The sequence below is a fragment of the Montipora foliosa genome, chromosome 3 (genome assembly GCF_036669935.1).
Source record: "Montipora foliosa isolate CH-2021 chromosome 3, ASM3666993v2, whole genome shotgun sequence".
Lineage (NCBI taxonomy): Eukaryota > Metazoa > Cnidaria > Anthozoa > Scleractinia > Acroporidae > Montipora > Montipora foliosa.
In genome coordinates this window covers 50,021,612-50,044,857 of record NC_090871.1, presented here as the reverse complement: position 1 = coordinate 50,044,857, position 23,246 = coordinate 50,021,612, and the positions used below count along the sequence as shown (strand labels likewise).

General features: G+C 39.7%; 2 long non-coding RNA genes across 14 annotated transcripts in view; both read left to right on the top strand.

Moving 5' to 3' along the window:
• The first annotated feature begins 2,842 nt into the window (after positions 1-2,842).
• Positions 2,843-9,018, top strand: LOC137997591 (uncharacterized). Its single transcript, XR_011122510.1, has 4 exons — positions 2,843-3,085; positions 3,510-3,580; positions 5,104-5,190; positions 6,576-9,018. It is a non-coding gene; the product is annotated as an uncharacterized lncRNA (long non-coding RNA).
• A 9,295-nt stretch (positions 9,019-18,313) lies between these two features.
• The window catches only part of LOC137997592 (uncharacterized), a 16,392-nt gene continuing 11,459 nt past the window's right edge, over positions 18,314-23,246 (top strand). For 5 of the 13 annotated variants that reach the window (XR_011122515.1, XR_011122519.1, XR_011122514.1 and 2 more), the window contains exons 1-3: positions 18,314-18,738; positions 19,245-19,300; positions 21,244-23,246. The exon at positions 21,244-23,246 is cut by the window's right edge and continues 4,411 nt beyond it. This is a non-coding gene — a long non-coding RNA (uncharacterized lncRNA). The other 8 variants (XR_011122517.1, XR_011122512.1, XR_011122518.1 and 5 more) reach the window with 8 other exon arrangements.

The window sequence follows — 23,246 nt, the reverse complement described above, 5'->3', positions numbered from 1 at the left end:
TACGGCTAGGGATGCTTAAGTACGGCTAGGGATGATAAAGCATGCTTAAGTACGGTTAGGGATGAAGAAGGATGCTTAAGTACGCTTACGGATGCGTAAGTACGGCTAGGGATAATAAAGGATGCTTAAGTACGCTTAGGGATGAAGAAGGATGCTTAAGTACGCTTACGGATGCGTAAGTACGGCTAGGGATGATAAAGGATGCTTAAGTACGGCTAGGGATGATAAAGGATGCTTAAGTACGGTTAGGGATGAAGAAGGATGCTTAAGTACGCTTAGGGATGCTTAAGTACGGCTAGGGATGATTAAGGATGCTTAAGTACGGTTAGGGATGCTTAAGTACGGCTAGGGATGATAAAGGATGCTTAAGTACGGTTAGGGATGAAGAAGGATGCTTAAGTACGCTTACGGATGCGTAAGTACGGCTAGGGATGATAAAGGATGCTTAAGTACGGTTAGGGATGAAGAAGGATGCTTAAGTACGCTTACGGATGCGTAAGTACGGCTAGGGATGATAAAGGATGCTTAAGTACGGTTAGGGATGAAGAAGGATGCTGAAGTACGCTTACGGATGCTTAAGTACGGTTAGGGATGCCTAAGTACGGCCAGGGATGATTAAGGATGCTCAAGTACGACTAGGGATGAAGAGGGATGCTTAAGTACGCTTAAGGATGCTTAAGTACGGCTAGGGATGCTTAAGTACGGCTAGGGATGATAAAGCATGCTTAAGTACGGTTAGGGATGAAGAAGGATGCTTAAGTACGCTTACGGATGCGTAAGTACGGCTAGGGATAATAAAGGATGCTTAAGTACGCTTAGGGATGAAGAAGGATGCTTAAGTACGCTTACGGATGCGTAAGTACGGCTAGGGATGATAAAGGATGCTTAAGTACGGCTAGGGATGATAAAGGATGCTTAAGTACGGTTAGGGATGAAGAAGGATGCTTAAGTACGCTTAGGGATGCTTAAGTACGGCTAGGGATGATTAAGGATGCTTAAGTACGGTTAGGGATGCTTAAGTACGGCTAGGGATGATAAAGCATGCTTAAGTACGGTTAGGGATGAAGAAGGATGCTTAAGTACGCTTACGGATGCGTAAGTACGGCTAGGGATGATAAAGGATGCTTAAGTACGGTTAGGGATGAAGAAGGATGCTTAAGTACGCTTACGGATGCGTAAGTACGGCTAGGGATGATAAAGGATGCTTTAGTACGGCTAGGGATGATAAAGGATGCTTAAGTACGGTTAGGGATGAAGAAGGATGCTTAAGTACGCTTAGGGATACTTAAGTACGGCTAGGGATGATTAAGGATGCTTAAGTACGGTTAGGGATGCTTAAGTACGGCTAGGGATGATAAAGGATGCTTAAGTACGGTTAGGGATGAAGAAGGATGCTTAAGTACGCTTAGGGATGCTTAAGTACGGCTAGGGACGATTAAGGATGCTTAAGTACGGTTAGGGATGCTTAAGTACGGCTAGGAATGATAAAGGATGCTTAAGTACAGTTAGGGATGCTTAGGTACGGCTAGGGATGATCAAGGATGCTCAAGTACGGCTAGGGATGAAGAGGGATGCTTAAGTACGCTTAGGTATGCTTAAGTACGGCTAGGGATGATTAAGGATGCTTAAGTACGGTTAGGGATGCTTAAGTACGGCAAGGGATGATTAAGGATGCTCAAGTACGGCTAGGGATGAAGAAGGATGCTTTAGTACGCTTAGGGATGCTTAAGTACGGCTAGGGATGATTAAGGATGCTTAAGTACAGTTCAGGATGCTTAGGTATGGCTAGGGATGATTAAGGATGCTCAAGTACGGCTAGGGATGAAGAAGGATGCTTAGGTACGCTTAGGTATGCTTAAGTACGGCTAGGGATGAGTAAGGATGTTTAAGTACGGTTAGGGATGCTTAAGTGCGGCAAGGGGTGATTAAGGATGCTCAAGTACGGCTAGGGATGAAGAAGGATGCTTAAGTACGCTTAGGGATGCTTAAGTACGGCTAGGGATGATTAAGGATGCTTAAGTACGGTTAGGGATGCCTAGGTAAGGCTAGGGATGATTAAGGATGCTCAAGTACGGCTAGGGATGAGGAAGGATGCTTAAGTACGCTTAGGGATGCTTACCTATGGGTAGGGATGATTAAGGATGCTTAAGTACGGTTAGGGATGCTTAAGTACGGCTAGGGATGATAAAGGATGCTTAAGTACGGTTAGGGATGAAGAAGGATGCTTAAGTACGCTTACGGATGCGTAAGTACGGCTAGGGATGATAAAGGATGCTTAAGTACGGCTAGGGATGATAAAGGATGCTTAAGTACGGTTAGTGATGAAGAAGGATGCTGAAGTACGCTTACGGATGCTTAAGTACGGTTAGGGATGCCTAAGTACGGCTAGGGATGATTAAGGATGCTCAAGTACGACTAGGGATGAAGAGGGATGCTTAAGTACGCTTAAGGATGCTTAAGTACGGCTAGGGATGCTTAAGTACGGCTAGGGATGATAAAGGATGCTTAAGTACGGTTAGGGATGAAGAAGGATGCTTAAGTACGCTTACGGATGCGTAAGTACGGCTAGGGATGATAAAGGATGCTTAATTACGGCTAGGGATGATAAAGGATGCTTAAGTACGGTTAGGGATGCCTAGGTACGGCTAGGGATGATAATTGATGCTCAAGTACGACTAGGGATGAAGAGGGATGCTTACGTACGCTTAAGGATGCTTAAGTACGGCTAAGGATGCTTAGGTACGGCTAGGGATGATTAAACATAGTTAAGTACGCCGCCTGGGACCACTATATGAGTGACTACACCGGACCACTATATGAGTGCCTACACCAAGTAGTTACCCGATCCCCCTCTCAGGATCGACGCCAGTGTAAAATAACCTCGGCGAGTTTTATTATTTCGTTGGGAAATAAAACATGTTCCCGGGCTTTGTAACTAACTTTTTCTTACGAAAAGAACAGATACGTACCTTGTGGGCATGCTGTATTCCGTGGATAAATACACAAGCAAGTCTATCCCATCCAAAGCTAGCGCTATAGCTAGTGAAGTGATTGGTACGCCCGTGTCATCTTTTGGGGTGTTCAGGTATTTAACGCCACCACTTTGCCTTAGTCTCATGTTTGTGAAGACATAGGTTTCGTCTTTTTGTAACTACCCCGTGTCTTGAGCCCATAGGTTGATTTTATGTGGACTGTTGGGTCCAAGATGATACCTTCATGCTTCTTCACTGGTTAGTCAGTTATAAATACTGCTTTAATTGCCGAGATTTGAAGCAATAGCCTTTTACAGTGAACTGCTAATTTGCCACATTACACTTCCCAAAGAACTGATTGACGTTGGAGTAGATGTAAGTGTATCTGGTATCTCGTGGGCGTAAGGTTATCTGATGCAGTTGTTACATCAACCTTAGTGTGTTTGTGAAACAATAATAATATTATCTGTTGTACCATAATACTTGTTGCTGGTACGATAGGCAGTGAGTTTAACTGGGCTTTTCTTTTTTTCTAAGGTGTCAAAATATGCACTTCACTCAGCACAAAAACATACAGCTCTTTGGCTCCCATTGGAAGCTGTCATAAGGTTGCAGTTGAAGTACTTTTAATTTTAACTGGATGTGTACTCGGTGACTGACATTTGCAGACTGCAGACTAACCCTAAATCACAATTATTGAAAGCTAACCGTTTTAAATCAGGTTCTTAGACTTAAATAATGTTTATCAGCGCTATTTGAAATGGGTGCTTAGTCTGCAGTCTTCAGTCTGCAAATGTCAGACACCAACATTATTTAAGTCTAAGCACCCATTTCAAATAGCGCTGATAAGCATTATTTAAGTCTAAGAACCCGATTTAAAACGGTTAGCTTTCAATGATTGCGATTTGGGGCTAGTCTGCAAATGTCAGACATCGATGTGTACTTTGAATATAGCATGCAATCTCATTTCGATCTTTGACATCTTTAGAACCTACAGTAAAAGAAAAAAAAAGATCATACTGTAAGATACTGACTTAACCCTTTCACTCCTGTGGGCTTCCCCATTGACGAGTAAAATCGTCTGGCATTAGACAGAGTAAAATCTATAAGTCTCATTGGCCCTTACAGGAGTGAAAGGGTTAAATTTAATTAATCAATTAAAGTGCATATGACACAAAAATTTTTATTAGCTTGTTCGAAGAACTTTCAAAATGGTGAAGAACAGCGTTTATTTTATTGTCAGTGATAGCACTCTTGGTAGCCGAGCTATTCAAGATTTTGACTTATGCAAATTAAATGACTTGTGACGTCACATAGTGGACACAAAATTATGTAAAATCACGAAACATGGAATATCTTTGCAAATACTAAGTCTGCAGGGTTGAAATTTTACAGGGTTGATGTGCTACCAAAACTACACATTGTAATTTTGACTATGACGTCACCATAGCAACATACTCGTTACCAGACCTCTACCTTTCCGGTATCGAAAATGCCTTCTTTGTTGCTTTAGAGTCTTAAAGACTTCCTTGTGCTTGTGCTGTGTACATGTATGACCATATTCGATCACATGGACTGAATGAACATCAAGAGCAAATAACCCTTATTGGGGAGGGAAACTCTGATTTTACCCTTTGGATGGAGGGGGCCTGAAGCCCATTGCATTGCTATGGAAATGTCACAGTGCACCATATCATGGAACTTTGTAATGAGTATAAGAACTGCAAAAAGTTTCAGTTCTATGCTGAAAAAGTCTTTAGAGATGTTCATTTTTTTGTGATCTTACATCATCTTGTGTCCACTATATGACGTCACAAGTCGTCTAATTTGCATAAATCAAAATCTTGAATAATTCGGCAACCAAGAGAGCTATCACAATAAAATAAACGCCATTCTTCATCATTTTAAAAGCTCTTTCGAACAAGCAAATATAAAATTTTGTGTCATATGCACTTTTAAGATCTAAACGTTGAGAAAACAGAGTAAATGCAGTAGTCATAGTACATGTACATGTACGATGCTTTATGTCAATGTACATGTAGCTGTTTATGTCAAGTTTTGGAGCAATAATATTATATGAATGAATAGAGATGTGATTCTAACAAATGATATCAATTATTTTGATCAGCAGATTTGCCTAACTGAAGATGGTTGCTACGGGGAACCAGATCTAATTCACATCCCAGCAGGACAAGATGATGAACACATATACCTGCAGGTATCTAGTCTGTTTTTGCAAATGTTCAAGCAACCAAGTAAATTAATTTTTGTGGGTATACGCAGTGGCTAATCACAAAGTGATAGCTAAAAAGTTGTCCTTGTCTCATTTTGGTTGGTGTCCCTTATTTGCTCGCATTACTTTTGCACAGTTAGCCCCAGTTGTTTAAAAGCCGGATAACTTTATCTGGTGGATAAGTCATTATCCGTCAGTTTCAATATCTGCAAAGATGATAGTATTTTCCCTCATCATGTACATGTACATGTTGCTGTGAATATCCACATTCCAAGCACATCTAGGCAAAAAGTGTGAAGGAAATTTTGGCCAGTGTTTAACGTGAAGTACATTTTATTATACTGTGGATAGTGACTTATCCCCTGGATAAACTTATCCGGTCTTTGAATAACTGTGGCCTGATGTTCGCCAAAAATCTGATGAAATTAAACGCAGTACAAAGAACCTCTGCAGAGAAGAGAGGGTGTTCAGATTGTACTCCAGATTTGTGCAAAAAAAATTGAGATCACTCTCCCAGTCATTGAAACTTACCAATCAAAATAATAAGATATTTTTGGCAGTGATTTCCATTCACTGTTTCTGAAACGCCTTCAACCTTCACTTCACCTTCATTCTAGGATTTTTATTAACATTAAAGAAAAGATTTTTCAAGTGTTAGATGAAACACTCTTTCGAGTGTTTGATATTGCTTCTCAAAGGAATCAGTATTTTAAGAGATATTTGGGATCAAAGTTGGCAAACTTTTATACTAATTAAGACCACATATCCAAACTTTCTTCACGGTTGAGGTTTCTTTTGTTTTTGGCTAATGAATTATTAATGAGCTTGAGAAGTACATGTAGTTCTTAATAAGTTTGAAAACTTTCTCCAGGGCACACAGAAGTTGTAAGTTAATGTAACAGTAAAAATTAAACAGTTTTTTGTTTTAGTTCAGCTGTGCTTGCTTTATGTAATGGTTTGCCATTGGCTGAGGAAGACCTGTACACTTTAAAAGATGGTGACATTCTTGTTTTGTCTGAGCAAAGTACAGTTGCATGGTTTTGACGCAAGAGTGTCTTTAGTTGATTCACACCTTTGTTATATACCAGATTGGGCTTGTTAACGTACATCCAGCAGGGATTGAAGTTGGTACGATATATGACAGACAGATTGTGTTCAGAATAATGTTTGTTGTGCTTGATGTACATTGTAGATTCCCTTGGACCCATTCAAGGAATAAACCCTACATTTAATTGTCAGGGTGTAACTTTGGTGACCATAAGCTTCTTACGAATCACACCATAATGCTCTGGAATAACACAATGACCAGTACTAAAAAAAAAGAAAAGGGGCAATCAACCTCATTTCTCGTTATTTTCATTTCTTTACAGATGATTCTTTCCCTGGTGGAAAGGTAACAGTGGAGGGGAAAATGGCATTTAAGTCCAGTCAGTATACATTCATGATCTATCACAATCCTTGACTACAGCCATAACATTTTTAACTGCACGTCACAGTGATGTGGATAGCTTTCCTGTAATAAACATTCACCCAAGAGGTTTTGACATAATCATTAACGTTATTGTGAATTCAACATTCTGATGACAGGATGTTGCAGTTGGTCAAGCAAAAAGTCATTATATTTTATGTTGCTATGGATTGTACTACATTACAAAATATTTTGTTTTACGGAATTTGAAAGAGTTTGAAGACTAACTTTCTCTGCAAAAACTATTGGTTGTTGTTATCAGCCTTCTCAAAACCGGCCAGTCGACGGCTCAATGAGCCACCGTCTCCTTCTAGTCAGAAAATGTCAGAGACAGTACATTTTTAGCTCGAACGTGAAGTCACTGGAGATATTCTAAAAGCTTGAAAAAAGTTTGTTTGACGTACAAATTCGTGTCCACAATATTTTTTTGCCTCGCGCACATGAAATGTTGATTGAATTAGCATTCCAGTATTTCTTATCAGACGCCAAGCAAGTGTCAAATCCATATGTGAACGTTCGTCACTTTAAATCCACCAGATTGCACTAAATTGCATCTGTGAATGTCTAAATTTGAAAAAATCCGTAGGGGATAATGCCCCGAGACCCTCCTAGAAGCTTGCATCCTTTGGGCACTCGCTTGGGTGCCTTTAGCACCAAACCGTCTCCACCTTCCTTATGACCTGCTCCCGAAAAATATTTTGAGAAGGCTGTGTTATCTTGAATTTTAAGCTGTCGTTTTGAAAGACAGCAAATAAGATAGATAATTGTTATTATGTGTATCCCATGTACATGTGAAATTTATTAATACTGTTTTTTCATCAGTGTTGTAGTTGCCCTGAATATTTGTGCACGTTCAACAGTGAAATCCACTGCCAAGGACATTGTCGATTTCTTACCACTTCAATAGGCCATTTTCAAAATATAAATATTCAGCTTGATAGCGAGGCAGAGAGGACAAGAACAATAGAAACAAGTTGCAATGAGTGCGAAAGACATTAACATATCAGGCCACTTTCCTTTGTCTTTGTCCTCTGAACCTCTCTTTTAAGCTGAATTTTAATATATTGAAAGTGGCCTATTATTACATTCAATTGGGAGAGTATGGGAAGTTGTTTCCGCTTCCCACCTCCCCTTGGTGCCAGCTTTTATGCATGTACATGTACTTTGGTATTCTATGGCACCTGCAATTTTGATCGTGTTAGTTGCTCTTTAGAGGGCAGGCTATAATTACATGTATTGTTTAAAAATGTAGCAGTATTTACACTTAATGTTATCTTTTTTGAACTGATACTATTCGTTGATATTTCATTCATATTCATTTAATTCTTCATTCAAACTGAATCTGATCTGGGGAAACTAATTCATGCAGTAGGCTTTTTCTGAGTTAAAGCCTCTTTTTCAAAGTGAATCCAAGTGCATAGCATTTACAAAGGTAACATTATTCGAATTTACTCTGAGCAAACCTCGAGCAAATCCTTCTTTTACTGCCAAGAGTCTCAAAGTCATGTTTACTGCTTGCATTTAAAAACTTGGCCTACTTTCTTTGCTTGGAACATATTTGGTTTGTAGCACTATTTTTCAGGGCATGTGTGATATTTTTTCATTGTTGCTATCGGCTGTAATTGATTACAGTTTGGTAGTTAAATTGAAAACTTTTTTTATAGGTGAAGTAATGTGATTTATGGATTTATTTGCTGATATTTTGAGCTGAAAGAGTGTCTTCTTTAGTTTTAAGTTTTTCTTTCTTAAATGAGGCTTAAGTTAAGTCTGTGGTTCAAGTGCCTTCTGGTTTTTGTCCAAACAAATCGTAAGCAAATTTGTTTATAATGCTCTGGATTAAGTAGTATTTGTTTGGTCCTAAAGGCGTTCAAATTTGCAGCATGTAATCTTGTCATTTAACTGGTGTCAGTTTAAACAAATCGAAATATAGACCAAAAAAAGGGTGAAGATAAAATTATTGACAGTTTTGATTTCCGGTCTTTGTGGCATTAAAACAGAGTATGTATAAAAACATTGTTATATTGTTATTTTAAGTGTATTTAATACCTAGTTTTGTTATTCCTCTATTGTATCATACCATTTCCTTCTAACCCCAACATTGAAAAGGAAATCAACAAGAACAAACGCTTTCTGTATTATCTTGTTGATAAGGGAGAGTGCGTACTTAGATTCGCTTTGAAACAGAGGCTTAAGTAAACTTTAACTCGAAAGTGTGCTCTTATTGATTCAATTATTTACCAATTATTCATTATTCATAATTATTGGTAAATCGTAAGTGCTGAAGTTGCGAAAAATGCCGCTAGGAATGTACATTAAATTCGAAATAAACAACGTGCCTAAGATGATGTCTTGTGTTGTCCTTAGGGTCGAGACCGCAAAGTTTTGGTGACTTCAATGGTTTTCCACATTCGGTTACAGCATGGACCTTTCCCACTTATATACGTTATACATTTACAACCCGCCTATTAATTTTTGCGCGATTTTATTTGCTACTGTACGTCACGTGGTGTGAACATCACGCAATAACCCTTGTCGGCAATAATTTTGCCGTTGAAAGAACAAAGCCGGCGAAAAAATTGGCGTGCAATGCGTACGTTTAGCGGAGCTCCGCGCGCTGAATGTGGGCGTGCGGAGCACCATGGGTAAGAAAATATGGAGCAAACGAATCGTCTACCTTCATGATGTCCTCGAAAACCCCAGCCGTGTCATCACTCGACTGATTTACAGGATTGATCCCCGAATGATGTATTAAATGCTCCTTTGAAGTGTTCAAAGGTGGTGAGAGCCTGTCCGAAGTCGTTCGTCGTTTTGCCACGTGAGAGACCTCTCACTGACGTTCAAGATGGTATCATATTCGTCCTGGGATTCCTTTGCATTCTGGAGTTCCTGGGGTGGTGACCAAAGGCCATACACTCTATAGCCAAACTGGTTTTTTGTGGAGGGTTCCCCGCACCTGGATGAGCCACCCCCTGATTTTAGGCCAGGACGATGCACAATTACGAGCGCTATTCAGGAAAGCCATTGGCTTCATCTCTTCAGGGGAACACCCCACACTCTATTCTGTAACTTGTTTTTCTGCCACTGCTCCCCATGGATTAGAATGTTCCTCCTGCAGCAAACCCTGGAAGATGCGCGTAGTAGATAAATGGTTTTAGAAATTCGGTTTGTTATTGGGTGTTTTTACAGTTCTTTTGCTTATTTTATGATTTTCGCTTTTATGATTTTTGTGTTTTCGCCAATTTTTTGATACTGTGGATTTTCTGAGTTGTTTGTTTTATACGATTTTTTTTTTCGGTGAAGTGTGAAAAAAATCGGGGATAAAGAACACAGGCAAGCGAAGCGTAGCAATGGGTATGCACCCTGCGAGAAGAGCCTCTCAAAAACTCACCTGAGGGTGAGAAAGAGAGGCTGCAGAAAACGTGTATAGTCTTTTAGGTCGCAGCAGTCCAACTTTCTGAGCTATTCACTCTGGTGAAACCGGTTTAGGCAACGCGCGGATCATATTTTTGACAAGGTCAAGGTCAAAATCGAGCCTTCAGTATGAAAATTAACATGGCGTCTTGAAGTGCGATGGAGACTTGGCCTGGGTTTGAAACTGTCTCCAAGCAACATACTTAATAAAGACTTAACATGATTTCTGCAGAGTTCTTTCTTTCTCATCGAGCTAAGAAAGGCTCAGCTAGCAGGGTGTGGGTACGAAACAATAACGCGCAAAAAATTGAAATAAAAAGGTTTTAAAAAAGATAAAGAAAATGTCACAAAATAATTTTAAAATGAACTATTAAAAATTTAGAGAACAAAGACTTGGAAAAGAACAAAGACAAATAGAAGAACTTGAACATTAAAAAAATGATCAGATAAGTAATATTTTAGAAAAAATGAGAGAAAACCCCAATTTCATAAAAAAAAAAGTAGTACGGAAATTGAAGAATTCTGTAAAATTGCTGGTATTGTACCACCAAAGTCGGAGAAGATGGAAAAGAAATAAAAAGTATCAGAAAAATCTGCATTAAAAGGTTGTCTAAAAGAGTTAAATTTGAATTGAAAAATGTTGACGTAAGTACAAAAGGAGTTAAAGTGGAAAATTAAAAATCAAATCAGTTTTATTGAATTAGAACCAGAACGCAGTTGAGAAAAAAAGGGAAGAGGTGGACTGCAGATCATGAAAACAGGAGCCAGCGCCAGTGGCTAGCAGGCAAGAGTGGAAATAGCCTGTGGAGCACAAAAATATTAAAGTTGTAGTTAGTGTGGAAATGGTATTTAATTTTTTTTTTAAACAAAGACACTTAGAAACACAATATTTTATACATTTTGAAATTCAAAAGCTAATTATAACGAAATAAATGAAGATGATCTTTTATTAAAACATAATACAAAACAGTAACAGAAAAAGAAATTAATACAGAATTAGGACTGAGTAATCTCAAGTTTGAAAAAAATCCTTAGTTTTAAAATACATACGCATGAAATAAATCGTTTACCAAAATTTATTGCAGTAAAAAAGGAAGGGTGCCAATTCAATAAGTTAGGAATTCGAGTTGGGTTTTCCAGTTGGATTTTTGAGTTTAGCCTAAATATTGTTTTAGGTCTAATTAGGCCTAAGGTTAGCTCTTCTAAAAGGTTTTTTTTTTATTTTCAACAGTTACATTATAACCTTGGTCTGCATTTTACCCCTGGTCTGCAGTCTCCATTAATTTACAGTGACCAACTCGAAAATCCAACTCGAAATTCAACCCGAAAATCCAATTCGAAAATCCAACTCGAAATCCTAAGTCGGTTAAAAGGCAGTTATTAACATGCAAATCATTTGTTGTTTTAAATGGGCTATTTTTCGTCGTTTTTACCCAAAGGAAAATGGTGAAGAAAGAATAACAGATTTAAAATACAAAACAGATTTAGACTTTTCAGCCTAATAAGCTTTCCACTTGCTATTAAGGACATCCCAAAATTAGAAAAACCATGAAATTTTACCACCAATTAATTAATGTATTTGGATTAAATGAACATTGGAAGGGTACATGTTTTCCATTATATAACTCAATCAAAGAATTTACTGAAAATAACTCAATTGATTTATTATTTTTAACTGATTCTGAAGGAAAATGAGAAAATTTGCATTACTCATTCATTAAAAACGTTCCTAGACTGTTTGATTGCCAGATGAATTTTTTTAAAGAGATATTTTTAAAAAACACTTTGAATATTGTAAAGGAAATGGTCTTGCTGTTTTCAAACTAAATATTAAAAAAAAATTAATTTCCAAAATTATCAAAAAGAAGTCAAAAGTAATAAAAGTACCTTTAGTAATTTATGCAGATTCTGAATGTTTTACAGTGTTCCTTAACATTGTGAAGGAAACCCAAAAAAAAGCCATTCATCAATCCGGATTTTGTTTTTATGCTGTTGGTCCTTCTGGTATTAATTTTAAATTGATTCTTTATTCTGCAATCAGTAAAGATGACAATGTTGCTGATATCTTTGTTAAGTTTAAGAAAAGAAATACTTTTAAAAAAACAATGAAATTTACCAAGCAAGAGAGATGAAAAACTATTTGATGCTAGTTATGATTGCCATATTTGTGAAAAAGAGCTTTGGCGTCAACTCCAAAGAGTAAAAGGTAAGAAATCATTGTCATTTTACAGGGGCTCTTAGAGGGGCAGCACATAATTCATGCAATGTAAATAATAAAAACCAAAAATGACACCAGTTTTATCTCACAATCTTTCAAATTATGGAGTCTGGTGATGCATCCTTGATTTCCTCAGGTCTCCTAGATCTCTTTTTAATTAATAATGATTATATATCTTAATACAACTCAGTGAAGGTTAAAAAGGTTTCAGTCAACCTTAAAATAATCTCAATAGACCCTTTGCATAAATGGCGCCCAAATTTGAATAACAATACTTGATACATCCTTAGCTGACATTCATGAGAAAAATCCTTTTTTCTTGAAACATAAACACGAGGCTAAGGATGTATAAAGTATTGTTACTCAAATTTGGGCGCCATTTATGCAATTGGTCTATGTCTTCGTGAATCTCAGTATATCTTGGGAAATGTCTCTGTAAATATCACTATAACGTTGTAAGGCCCAGTTTATCTTTGTAAATATTGGCATATCTCATGACCTTTTTATACATCTTGGTAAAACCGTCAATATCAGTGTAAGCCTGTAAATCTCCTTTATTTGTTAGAGAATCACATTATATTTTGATATCCATAGGTGAATCTCAGTAAATCATGGCAAATTTAAAAAACTGAATCATTTTCGCTATATGTGTGTAAATATCATGTATATCTTAATAAATCCCAGTATATCTTGCTTTATTGTGTATAGCTCTGTATTTAGGAAACAGTACCTTGGAATATCATAATAACCTTACTACATCTTGAGCTCGTAAATCCAATCATGATCTTAAATCCCGTATGTCTCGGTAGATCTTAGTAAATCTCAGGATCTATTTGTCAGGAAATCCCAGTCAAATCTCAGTAAGTCATTTGGAAAATCCGCCAAAAACTCTTGGTAAATTGGCTACATCTTGCAAAATCTTAAAGGTTTCTCCTCTTTAATTATTTCAAGGTTTTTTAGGCAAAATCCTAATCTTACTGTCGTTATCCAGGTAAATTTCAGAACAACCTTGTAAATCTCAATTACAATAAGTTCTCAATCTGACTTGTTTTAACAAACTGATTGAGTATACTAACTGGTGCTGTCTGTCTGTTGATATCATACAATAACTAGCTACAATATCTGGAAAATAGGCTAGGTAGGGGAAGGCAATTTGATTTGAGAAAGAAGGGTACGGCGTGTTCCTTACACTTACAGAAGTAAATAAGACGTAAGGCCCGTTTTTGTAGAGTTACGATCTTTCTTTGAAATTTCAAGGCACAATTACCCCAAGCACAAATACCATAAGTTAAGTAAGGGACAATTAATGAGTTGTACACTGAAAGTAAAACACGACGTGGGACATAATGTCGAATCTTGGCTATAATTCCTATCGACTTGCTGATTTTGTGGCAGATAGATTCTATGTGATATTTCCATGAAAGATTTGAATCAATCAGCAAGCCAAGGTATTTGAAATAATCTTTCATTTCAAGGTTTGCGAGGTGTTAGTCACGGAGTCGAGAATTCCAATCCTAGGTATGAAGGGCATATTCTTTTGCCGGGGACGAAAGATGACAAAGTTTGATTTTTTTATGTTCAAAGACAGTTTGTTGGCCTTAAGCCATTCGTTGAAGTTGCCAAGCTCGCGATTAACAAGAGACTCGAGGTCAGTGAGATCATTTGACGCAGAAATCTTAGTACGTATTGCCAAATCGTAATATGTTGTCAAATAAATACTGTCAATGAACGAAATGGTGTATGAAATGAATCGTATACTGAACTGCAGATATGAAATCAAGTAAAGTTATGATCCTCGCATTTATGGACGTAACCCAGGGCGGTGGAGGGGCCTTTTTTTTCAAGTCTTGCTGGAGACCAAGCGGGTCTTTGTCTTGAAACGTCCCCCCACCGGAAAGCAGGGGCCCCCGACCCCGCTACAAAGATGCGCAATGACCAGGCGCATCTGGCCGTGCCATGGGTTTCGCTCCAGCGTCCCCATGGAGCGCTCTGCACATGGGAGAGGTGACAGACACTTTTTGGGCCAAAACTTCCCCTGGTTTTCAGCTGGGACCCACTAACCCCAAGAAGTAGTTGCAGAATTACAAGGCGCATCTCGTGATACCATTGGTTTCCTTGTAGCACCTCAGAGGAAGGCTTTGCGTTGGTGAGGAAAACGTTTTTTGGCCATAACTCCCCCCAGTTTTGTCCGGTCTTCCCCATATTCCGTTGGCTTCATCTTCTAGGCCGTACGCAGGTGGGTGCCAAGTTTCAGCTTCGTAGCTCAAATCCGAGGGTCAAATTTCACGACCACTACTCCAGTCGACTCCTAAAGAGCCTCAAATCCTGTGTAGGAGTAAAACCACTACCAGATCTGCACAGCAGATCACCCAAAAATCTTATTTCAGGTTCCCATGGAGACATCCCATAATACCATACACCGTTGGAAAGGTCTCAACGAGATCTATCACGTGACGAGATATGGGCATCCTGTGTTGAGGTGGGCGCCCTGTGCACAGTCTTTTGTCCTTAACATTCCTACGTTTTATTCCCTTGGGACCCCATTCCTCATGCGCCTAGACCCTATTGCCCAACAACTTTTCGCACCAGTTTCGACCCGGGGCGAATCGACCTGTGAACGCCAGAGACCCAAGAACACCCCTGTTTTGACACGAAAATGGCCCCCCGGACTTTGCTTTACGCTCATCAGACGCGCCCTCCGGAGACCCTCCTCACGGTGCCCTTGGATTGGCCAAATTCCAAATCCCGGAGGAGTTATCCTCGAAAAACTTGTTTTTCTTTTTTGGGACTAACTCCTCCCGGTTGGGTCCGGGGGACCCAAGACCGCACCAGAAAGATTCCTCAGGAGATGGCCCATGTCATGGTAAGGTCCGTTTCACTTTTAACGGCCTCTGGAAGACTGTACACACATGAGGAAAAGTGGTTTTCGGGTTTAACTCCCCTCAGTTTTGAGTGTGGTCTCTCTAACCCCAAGAAGTAGTTGCAGAATCACAAGGCGCATCTCGTGATACCATTGGTTTCCTTGTTGCACCTCACAGGATGGCTTTGCGTTAGTAAGAAAAACGTTTTTTGCCCATAACTCCCCCCGGTTTTGTCCGGTCTCCCCCATATTCTCTTGGCCTTACCTTCTTGGCCGTACACAGGTGCGTGCCAAGTTTCAGCTTCGTAGCTCAAATCCAACGGTCAAATTTCACGACCACCTCTCCAGTCGACTCTTGAAGAGCCTCAAATCCTGAGTAGGAGTTAATCTACCACTGGATCTGCACGGCCAAATCATGGAAAAAGCTTATTTCAGGTTGCCATGGAGATATCCCATAATACCATACACCGTTGGAAAGGTCTCAACGAGATCTATCACGTGACGAAATATGGGCATCCTGTGTTGAGGTGGGCGCCCTCTGCACAGTCTTTTGTCTTTAACATTCCTACGTTTTATTCCCTTGGGACCCCATTCCTCATGCGCCTAGACCCTATTGCCCAACAACTTTTCGCACCAGTTTCGACCCAGGGCGAATTGACCTGTGGACGCCAGAGGCCCAAGAACACCCCTGTTTTGACATGAAAATGGCCCCCCGGACTTTGCTTTACGCTCATCAGACGCGCCCTTCGGAGACCCTCCTCACGGTGCTCTTGGATTGGCCAAATTCCAAATCCCGGGGGACTTATCCTGGAAAAACTTGTTTTTCTTTTTTGGGCCTAACTCCTCCCGGTTGGGTCCGGGGGACCCAAGACCGCTCCAGAAAGATTCCTCAGGAGATGGCCCATCTCGTGGTAAGGTCCGTTTCACTTTTAACGGCCTCTGGAAGACTGTACACACATGAGGAAAAGTGGTTTTTCGGGTTTAACTCCCCTCAGTTTTGAGTGTGGTCTCTCTAACCCCAAGAAGTAGTTGCAGAATCACAAGGCGCATCTCGTGATACCATTGGTTTCCTTGTAGCACCTCACAGGATGGCTTTGCGTAAGTAAGAAAAACGTTTTTTGGCCATAACTCCCCCCGGTTTTGTCCGGTCTCCCCCATATTCTCTTGGCCTTACCTTCTAGGCCGTACACAGGGGCGTGCCAAGTTTCAGCTTCGTAGCTCAAATGCAACGGTCAAATTTCACGACCACCTCTCCAGTCGACTCTTGAAGAGCCTCAAATCCTGTGTAGGAGTTAATCTACCACTGGATCTGCACGGCCAAATCATGGAAAAAGCTTATTTCAGGTTGCCATGGAGATATTCCATAATACCATACACCGTTGGAAAGGTCTCAACGAGATCTATCACGTGACGAAATATGGGCATCCTGTGTTGAGGTGGGCACCCTGTGCACAGTCTTTTGTCTTTAACATTCCTACGTTTTATTCACTTGGGACCCCATTCCTCATGCGCCTAGACCCTATTGCCCAACAACTTTTCGCACCAGTTTCGACCCGGGGCGAATCGACCTGTGGACCTCAGAGGCCAAAGAGCACCCCTGTTTTGACACGAAAATGGCCCCCCGGATTTTGCCTTATGCTCATCAGACGCGCCCTCCAGAGACCCTCCTCACGGTGCCCTTGGATTGGCCAAATTCCAAATCCCGGGGGAGTTATCCTCGAAAAACTTGTTTTTCGTTTTCGGGCCTAACTCTCCCCGTTTGGGTCCGGGTGACCCGAGACCGCGCCAGGAAGATTCCTCAGGAGATGGCCCATCTCGTGGTAAGGTCCGTTTCACTTTTAACGGCCTCTGGAAGACTGTACACACGTGAGGAAAAGTGGTTTTTAGGGTCTAACTTCCCCCGGTTTTGAGTGTGGTCTCCCTAATCCTAATCATGGCGCATCTCATGGTACCATTGGTTACTTTCTAGCACGCCCAGGGAAAGTCCTGCATACGTAAGAAAAGACAGTTTTTGGCGATATTTCCTTCCCGGAAATAGGTACTCCCCCGTAACCTCCAGAAGTTCTTGCAGAATTTGATGGCGAATCTCGTGGCACCATTGGTTTCTCTCTAGCACGTCAGGGGAAGGCCCTGTATACGTGAGAGAAGGCAGTTTTTTTTGGTGATATCTCCCCCCCCGGAAATAGCTATTGCCCCCCTTAACCCCGAGAAGTTATTGCAGCATTTGATGGCGCATCCATTGGTTTCTCTCTAGCACGTCAGGGGAAGGCCCTGCATGCGTGAGCAAAACCACTTTTTCTCACGAGTTGAGATAGCTTGAAATAAGAGTAAAATATCAATGTCAATTTTTGTGGTAATGACAGAGACCTTAAGAGACCTTAAGATAGGTATATATATATCGTCCGCCTGTGAATCATCGTTCTGGTTGGGAAAAACATGGGCCCAGGATGACCACTTAATTCCCATTCGCTATCTAGATTGGCCATGTAACCAGCATGGTTGCTCTGATAGTGTAGTGGTGATCACATCCAACCGGTAATCAGGGAGACGTGGGTTCAAATCCCGCTCAGGGCATAAAACGTTTTTCTCCCAATGAAAATGTCATCTAGGAGTTGTCCGTCCTTGGTCCCTTCAAACTATATATATATATATTTGTCGCATATTTCCAAGATTTGACTGTAATCAAAGTTAACACAGCGACACTGTGCCATGCCCCCTGCTTGTGCAAGGGGAAGAAACGAACCACTTAAATTTTATTTGAGGTGAAAAATGAACGGTCCTTCCTGACATCTCAATGACCTACGTGGTGGCGCAACTCACCAACTTCGCAAAGCTTGAGAGCGGAATTCCCTAGATCAGTTGCATGGGAGGACTTGCACCGGGCCCAAACCCACTTTACGCTGCCGCGCATTGATGCAAACCTTGGAACCCTCCTAAGAGGCCTCTTACCGATCCTGACAAAACGTTCTGGTGAACGGCTATATATTACGCTCGACGCAGACGTTCCTTTCATTGTGGTAACACAAAATTGATCAAAGGCTGTTGATAAGCAATTTATAGCGCATGCACAAATCGGTTTTGATCGGACACAATTTAACAATGGTTGACTGACATATTTAAAGTATCTTTATTTAAAAAAACGCACCGACTGGTGGCGTCACGTAAAGCCGATTATTAAAGGGAGTGCAGACACATTGTATTCATCAGCATGCAATCGATTCAAAAAAGTATGCGCCTTGAATCGAGACTTTAAGTCATCTGATTTATTGTAATACATGTCAAGAGCAGTCAGGCTTAAAAACGCTTTTATTTTGTGCGAGGTATTACAACACGTTTCTTGCGTTTTCATTTGTACGGAATTCTCGAATTTCAGAATTGAATTACTTCCAGACGAGTGGTGAATTTTCGAGTTTATGACGATACGCGAGGATCTCTTGTCTCCTCTGGAAAGTCACATCGCTATAAACTTTGAATAGCAATCTGTATACATGTTGAATATCTGTTGGCACAATGTTTAACGTTCCTTCAGCAAACACATACAGATCCTATACCAAAGCAGGGGAACGACAGTTGAAAGTAAGTAATTTTAAAGGGATAGGATAGCTTGAGGAAAGCTTATGCCCTTGTCTAGAAAGGTCACTTAGCATACCAGTGAACAAATTTGTTCAACTTTGTTCTCTGTTTTGGCCCTAACCATGCACAAACCACGCGATTTTTCTAAAAGAAAGCCAATCAATAGTTTCGATTAATTTATTCAAAATTCAGTTGAGAACCGAGGACAACAGATTGTGCATGGTACGTCACGGTCAAGTTAACATGAAGTGCGACAGTACTGTTCTCTCTCCGGGTTTCATAAGCAGTTCATCTATATGAACTATGTTTACACAAACAAACAAACAAAAACAAAACCTTAATTTTTTTTTTTCCGGCAATTAAGAAAAGCAACCCCAACAACGATAATAACAATTCTGTATTAATATAAAAGGCATTGGGAAAAAAAAATAATAACCACGATAATCTAGACTAATGAAACATTTCAGCGGGTTAAGAGATGAGATTTTCCAATAATCTTTATTCTACAGGCTTATTTCTTGAGGTGCCTGCAGTTTCAACACTTTGGAGAGGATTGAAATAACAGGTAAGAAAGGTAGAATGTCTGTAGGTGATACATATGATTCAAGTCACCCCATGCAAAACTTAGACAGGAAGAAAGTGCAATACAAGGGAGCTAATGGCGCCATTTTTCCTCTCCCTGTACTCTCTGACTGCTGATCGTTTATTTATTTTGGTAAAGTAAACTGGTAATGAGGAATGGACGCTTTTATGGCCAATTTTAGAAAATTGAGATGTTTTGTAAGTCTTACACGTAAGTCAAATCTCGTTGTTTTGTAAGTCATTACTTAGAGGCCACGACCAAACGAAACATCCGTTCTTAAACGAAGGCGACGGAAAGATAAAGCCGAATGTCAACCTTCCAGATTCAACAGAAGTCTAGTAACAAAATCTCATTGCTCTTTAGTTTATTTAGTTACATGCATCTTTTGCTTTCAAAAACACGGCGGACTACTCTATCTCTCTCCGCGAAGTCAATGACAGCAAAACTGCTTCCCGCGAGACGAGGGAAACTCGCGCGAGGTGTTTTCTTGTAAAGTCCATGTAAAATGAAACAAACGATAAAAACAAAGAATGCGACGGAAAATGCCGCAAGCACTGTATGTCCCCATTAACTTATCTCCAATTGATTATGGAGTCATTAAACACTCCTAATTTTAAGCATTGAACCATTTTACGACCTTTTACGGGCACCTCATATCAAAACACGATATCATGCGGTGATGTTGAATCATTCGCTGAAAGGTATGTTGTTGTTCATCTCTGTTTTCGCTTTCTATGGTTCTTTTCATTTTACTCATATATTCTCTGTATATCTAACGCAGAGAGAGATATGCCTTTCGCATGATTTAGTGTGAATACTTAGCATAGCATGTAAAGACAAACTTATTAGACTTATTGTGTAGCGTGGAGAACTTAGGATTCAATCAGTACAATCAAATGACCCTTGTAAAACTAAAAAGAGAAAGATTTTTCCCTATGAAGCGATCGAAAGAAATACTTGCTATCTGAATTCTTTATCTGCATGCACTGATGCATGCCGTATAAATTAAAATGGTTAAAATGGCGCAAAACTCATCATTGAAATGGCGTTGTATCTGCTCAACGGTTTTGAACATTTTCCTCTGAATTAAACATTCAGGGGAAAATGTTCAAAACCGTTATGAAAATTGCCATAAGATCATGTGGATGAAATGTAGCAAGTATTTTCATGACTGTTTGAAAGCACCGTTTTGTGCTAATACCTCATGCCGGATGCAAAGGTCTGCAAAGGGTCATTGCTGCAGCTCGGCGTAGACAAAATTGTCTCGGCGCCGTTCTCATCTTTGCTAGACAATTATTAGCTGCCTGTTTGTTTTTTTTGGGAACTAGAATTCTTTTCGATGGACCGGTTACGACTGAATTTACTGACATACAAAATTAAAGAAAAATAGTTAGCACGTGGTAGACAAAACAAAGGGAGAAGATCGTTTTCGTGTAGACAAGCCGCCTAAGATGCCAACTTAACCCTTTAAGGTCCCAATTGAAGTGAAGTAAAAGTCAAGGTACTCATGCAAATGCAATACACAAAGAATCTTAACCCCAAGAGATTTGATTTGGGTACAACATTGCGTTAGCCGAATTGGTCTTTTGTCTTCTGAAAGTAAACTTCTCAAATAACATGAAGTTAAAGGTTCTCATCAGCTGACGACCAAGAAATGGTATGGTTGCCCATGATTTTGCTGCAAACTATCTTAGAGAGGTCCGTGAAAAGTAAAAGAAAGAAGAGGACATTTCATTGCGTGTTGGAAGGTGTCATTTGACTCTTAAAAACGCCTTTGTAAGATGTAGTTGAAATCTAATATAGTGGGCTTGTGGCAGTAGTTCTTCGAATATTTAAAAACGTAAACCCCATGATATCGGTGGCAACTTTATTAGTACTTTGGTTTTTAGTGTTAATTTTCATTTATCGATTCTGTTTCTCCACAGGTAACTGAAAGGCTACCCTGCCGTGGTAAAAATATAGACCCTCTCCCAGACTGATGTGAACCTTTTGGCATACTGATATGATGTGAGTCCCCACTAAGTTATCTGCGACCGTAGGGTCATTTTACTCTTATCGGAATGTTTATTCAGATGTGCACAACAACGTGGTAATACGAAATGCAATTGTCATCCCAGGCAATTTTCTTAATGTTAGTTTTCAGTAAATGGGTTCTACTAAAGGTTTTGGCTTTAAAGTGAAAATTGGACCAAACAAAAATATCCTCTACCTCTATATAGGACGGACGCAAGGAGACAATTAGGCAAAAAAATTCTGAGCTGTCTAGATTTAACACTTTTGACAAATTCTCATTGCGCATTTTTTCTATTTTTTTTTTCAAAAATAATGTTCTCTCTCGGCAGAGTCATTAGACCATATCCGACCTACTTCCCGCCAAAATCATGACGAAAAAAATGCGCGCGAAATATTGTCTTGTGGCGTCTACAATAGTGAAAATGGGAGTATCTGGCAAACATCTGCCAAAAAAGTAATTAAGCGGGAAAGAGTTTTCGGGAATCTTTTGAAAAAGCGATATGATGTGTGTACCCATTAACTTACTGCAAATAGAGTCGTGATTATGGGGTCTCAGTTACACTCCTCGTAGCCTGAGGCTAATAGATTCAACTTGCGAAAACGTCATGCCAAAGTAATGTTCTAGACAAAGTATGGCCATATTGTACCTTTTTTTCAACTTGATCCATATGACTGCGTAAAGGATAAGCTAGCAAACTCGATATAATGTCATTACAAACTCTTATGAAAAGTCAGTGTTTGAACGTTTAGATTTCTCGCACTATCAGTGAGTGCGGGGGTTGTTTTGCTAAGCGGTTAACAATATTTATTGCTGCACGGCTGTCTTTGAAAGAAAACGACTTAAATAAGAGAAAAACGGTAGCATAAACGAACTTAAAGAAGATGCCTACTATTCAGCAAACTAATCTTAAAAGGGTCAGTTAAGGTTAAAAGAAAGAAAAAAGTCTTTTATTACCTATTGTCACTAGTTTTTGTTTAACTTCTGAAAATGCTGTATTAAGATACGTACTTTTTCCTCCTATTTGAAAAGTCTATGCAGTCATTGTATTATTGTGAATTAGCCGCAGCATCGTAGTGCTGAGGAAAATGCTATTCTCGGTTTGAAACAACTGTGCTTCGATAGGTCGTTGGAGAACAAAACTTTCTTTGATAATGTGCCTTTTAGTTTGTTCCTCGCAGTTGGTTACTTTTATCTTGAGACCAAACATCATGTAAAACAGGTTCTTTTCTTTGGTGGGGAAACGAGAAACTGGCCCGATTATCAAGGACGTGAAAAACGTGTTGCTTTATTTAAGAATCCAAAAATCCATTAAGGTAAGTACAAATGTTGTTGTTTTAGAATATCAAAAGATCAAGTTGTCGTCTCAAGATACTGAGCTCCATTCCCTTTTTGAAGTATGATAAGGGTTCCTTGAATGGGTATTGCAGTGCTTTGATAAGTCGTTTCACAAAGAAAGTTCCATTGATAATTTGCTGTCTCACTTGTAATACACAGTTGCTTTTTTAGATCTTTAGACCAAAAATCCAAACAGATACTTTTCTTTGGTGGGACCTGAGAATCTGACAGCATTAGCAACTCTTAAATCTACGTGATAAGACTGTCACTTAAATGGCTTTATACGTGAATGAATTTCGTAGCTACTTGTCTGAAGATAAATGGATACCTTGCCTCAAAGCATCATACTTCACGTTTTCTCATATTTACCCTACAAATTTATTCGAAGAACCGCTTCTCTAGTCTGCAAGGCTTGGCTGCAAATTTCTTACGACAAAACTCTGATTAAGTACGCAAGAAATCATGAATTCTCCGTTGTAAAAGCACAGAACACATCAAAGGAGACAGTGGATAACTTTCTCATAGCAGTCCAATGGAGGCCTAGTCTATTCCGCTCTATTGATTTAAGTGGCGCAAAAA